The following is a 4,132-nucleotide window of genomic DNA, read 5'->3' as shown; positions in this document are numbered from 1 at the left end:
TAAGTGTTTTGAAAACCTTAAAATAACATCTAAATATTAATTGTTGTTTTTATATTTTCTATACTTCATATATAATACCCTAATATTCAAATGCTTTATATTTTAACTGAACTACCTCTTTTGTCCTATTTTTATTTTTGTCATCCACATACCTGTCTATCTCAAGTTTTCCCCTCTCTTCAAGTCTCAGTCAGGCATCAATTAATTCCCTTTCACTGTGGAAAATAATCTATATCATTTAATATAGAAACACAAATACTGTAACAACCAACTACAAAAGACCTAGCTACTTGGATCAAGACAATGTTTCAAGACAATTCCAAAGATGAAAAATACTATCTACCTTGAGAGAGAACTCCATGTCTCTCTATTTCTCTTTATTTTTCAGTATTAGGATGTCCACAATTGATGAACTTTAACATTGTTGGTCCATCAAGAAGTTAAACAATAATTGTGGTTCCTATTTTTCTCCCATAGGATCCACTGGGAACAAGACATTCTTAATAATGTAAGAGACAAAAATAAAAACAAAAACAAAAACCAGTCCTTAGGGGGCAGCTAGGTAGCATAGTGGATAAAGCACTGACCTTGGAGTCAGGAGTACCTGGGTTCAAATCTGGTCTCAGACACTTAATAATTACCTTACCTGTGTGGCCTTGGGCAAGCCATTTAACCCCATTTGCCTTGCAAAAAAAAAAAACCTAAAAAAAAAAAAACCAGTCCCTGGCCTCAAGGAGTTTACATGCTACAATGGGACATGATCCATACACAGATAAGTAACTTCAAGAAAGGAGCAGCAATAAAAACTAAAGGAATACATGAAAAGGTCTGAAAGAAGTGACACTTGACCTAAAAGAAATTTAAGGATGCCTAGAGGCAGAGGGAGGAAGGTAAACTGTGTATTCATAAACATGGACTGGTCTATCAATCAATTTGGCACATGCTTGATCCTGGGAATACAATAACAAAGACAAACCAGTCCATCCCTCATACTTCATTGAAGGGTAAGAACATTAGCATATATAGTTACAAATAGATGCAAGATGATTTAGGGAGAAAGGGACTAGTGGGTACAGGGGATCAGGAAAGACTTCATATAGAAGTAGAGCTTAAAATGGATTTTTTTTTGAATCATAGATCCATTTCTCTTTTCACAAGGTTAAAAATAGGTAAGTCATCCCCAATCATTCCCTGAAAGGGATAAGGGAAGAGGATTCCATTGGGAGATTGAAAAAATCAGAAAAGTATAGACTGATAAGATTTAGCCATTTTCAAATTTCTAGCCACATCACAATTTTGTAGAGAGTCTACGCCATTTATCTTCATGTTTGTGTGTAAGAAATTGTGTGTAATGGTATTTCATGAACCACCTTAACTAAGGGACCAATAAGAGAGGACAGTTAACTGTGCAGTGGTCACTAAAACTTCACTTTGTGTGTTTTTAACACCATGCTGAGCTGCAACCAGATCCATAGGTATAAAATAAAGCACATGTTTTAGGCATGGCTGGTGGTAGAAAAGAAAGTAGCCACTGTTAAAAAGTCAACATTTATGTCCCTATATTATGTGCCAAGCATTACAAAAGCAGTCCCTACCCTTAAGGAGCTCACAAACTAATGGGGAAGAGAGGGAGGAAAGAGACAACATTCAAACAACCATGTACTAATACAGTAAGCAATAAACTGGAGATAATCTCAGAGCCAAGGCATTTACATTATGGAAAACCGGGAAAGGCTTCTTGCTCAAGATAAAAGACATATAAAAAAAACTGATGGAAATGATGTACTTCAATATTTGGATTTCCCTTTAGGGTAAAGTCCCAGATTTCCATGACCCAAATTTTAGCCATTCAACATCTTAATTACTTACACCTTTGCAGACAAGTTTAGTTTGCAGCTCAGAAAAGTCCTTAAGAAGTAGCAAGTAGTAACAAAGCCTTTTTCAGCCAAAAGGCCCAGGTATAAATCCCAAGTGGACCTATTATTTCCTATGCAATCTTGAGCCTGTTTCTTTAACCACTCTAAGTCTGTGAGGAAATTAAAGTAGATGATGTCTGATGCACCTTCCAGTTTTAAATTCTATAATCTTATAATGATAACCCTTTGATGTGAAAATAAATTACTGTGATATTATGACTTTAAAGTCAAATGCCATTATAAACTCCTCTGCCATCATTTTTATGTCTTTCTGACAGATCAAATTCAGATGTTCAATACCTGTGGCTACCCTAACTTTAGAATAACTTCATTTATTTTTTTCAGCATTATCTATATTTCAAATAAATTGTTAAGCAGAACCAAATGAGGTTCTTTAGGGATATATTGGCCACTTTCTTGTTATATAAGGAATAAATGCCATGTGTCAGCTACCAGTAAGACCAAAGTTGCCTGTAATTAGTACAGCATGCCCAGACTTCAAAGGATTACTACATGATAGGGATTATTTTCTTCATTAAGTCAGGTCTCATGTGATGAGATCTGACAAGTTTTTGGAGAATTCTGGAGACAGATCTCCTCACCACAATAGAGAAAAAAATAAAACTATAGCTTATAAGAAACTCAAAAGTTCTTTAATAATCCTGTTCTTCCATCAGTCTTGCCTAGAGAAATACAGCCTCCTGTTGCAATCCACCATTGAAAAGAGACCATGATGATAGTAAATTTTTTTTAGGCTTTTCAAGGCAAATAGGGTTAAGTGGGTTGTCCAAGGCCACAGAGCTAGGTAATTATTAAGTGTCTGAGGCCAGATTTGAACTCAGGTACTCCTGACTCCAGGGCCAGTGCTCTATCCACTGCAACACCTAGCCGCCCCAATAGTAGTTAAAATTTACCACATTCCACAAGGGTTCAAATTCTCCAAGTTAGAATTTATACTGAATAAGAGGTGAATAATAAATTTGTTGTTACAAAATCCACAATGGGTCAAGAAGTCTATTGTATATTTGCTCTCTATGAAAGTAACTTACTATATTCCTATTTCCATATGCCACTAAATAGACAGACAGAATGAAGGGGTCCATTTACTGAGTCTGTACTCACAGGACTTTGATACATTACAATCAGCAATATCTATGATTTGTTTATAGTGATTGCTCACTTAACCATCAATCTAATAAAAATTCTATAGAATTCATAACTTCCTCTATGAATTCAGGTCTCTCCCTTTGAAGTTAACAGTTTTAAAGAGTTGCCTAGTGTACTGAAAGTGAAGTCTTGTCCAGAATGAGACAAGTAGTATATACCAGAGGCAAGACTTGAACCCAGGTCCTCTTTGTTTCTGTTCAATCACTAGTCATTGTTGCCTCTCAAATTTTAGAAACAAAAACAAGCTAAACAAATAAACCAAAAACTCCATGGACTCCAAAACTCAGAAGAGTTCTCAAAAAGATTTCACCATAACTCATATAAGTCAAAGGGAAGTTCCTAGGATCTTGTGTCCCTCAGATGCCATTTATTCTCATTTAGGACAAATTTTAAAGAGTTAGTTATTTAGTTTTGTTGTCCAGAGCACAATAGAGATATTAAACTGGAGATATGAAGGGAGAAGTTACTAGATAGCTGAAAAGACAAAACAAAAATGATGCAAAGCAGTCATAAGAACAGAATGTATAGCTTACTAAAGAGCCTTCTCTTCAGAGCAAAATGATCTAGGTTGAAATCCCAACTCTGACCCTAAATGTGTGAAGCAACTAGATCTGAAGAGCCTGCTGAAAAGAGCTCTAGAACTTAAATGGGGCTCAGGAAGACTTGAGTTCAAATACTGACACAGATATTAATTAGCTGTGTGACTCTGGGTAAACCACTTAACCTCTATCTACTTGGTCTCCTCATCCATAAAATGGGAATAAGAGCACCTACCTTCTAAGATGGTTATGAAGAAATATGAGATAATACTTGTAAATTATTTTGTAAATCAAAAAGAATTATAATGGCTTACTGTTACTATTTTTAGGTATAACATTAAGTATTTCATCTCTGTGAAGAACAATTCCTTTTTTTTTTTTTAAGTTAAGAGACTTGCCCAAGATAACAGCTAGGCAATTATTAAGTGAATAAAGCAGATTTGAACTCAGGCCCTCCTAACTATAGGGCCAGTGCTCTATCCACTGTACCACCTAGCTGCCCCACCCCTT

The 4,132-nt window shown here is 35.6% G+C and overlaps 1 protein-coding gene across 3 annotated transcripts in view; it reads right to left on the bottom strand.

The window, feature by feature from the left end:
* The window catches only part of MGAT5 (alpha-1,6-mannosylglycoprotein 6-beta-N-acetylglucosaminyltransferase), a 419,199-nt gene that overhangs the window by 312,907 nt on the left and 102,160 nt on the right, over nucleotides 1-4,132 (bottom strand). The window lies entirely within an intron of this gene.

This window comes from Macrotis lagotis, chromosome 1 (assembly GCF_037893015.1).
Source record: "Macrotis lagotis isolate mMagLag1 chromosome 1, bilby.v1.9.chrom.fasta, whole genome shotgun sequence".
Classification (NCBI taxonomy): Eukaryota; Metazoa; Chordata; class Mammalia; order Peramelemorphia; family Peramelidae; genus Macrotis; species Macrotis lagotis.
The sequence above is the reverse complement of the archived record's forward strand: the minus strand, read 5'-3'. Positions and strand labels throughout refer to the sequence as shown.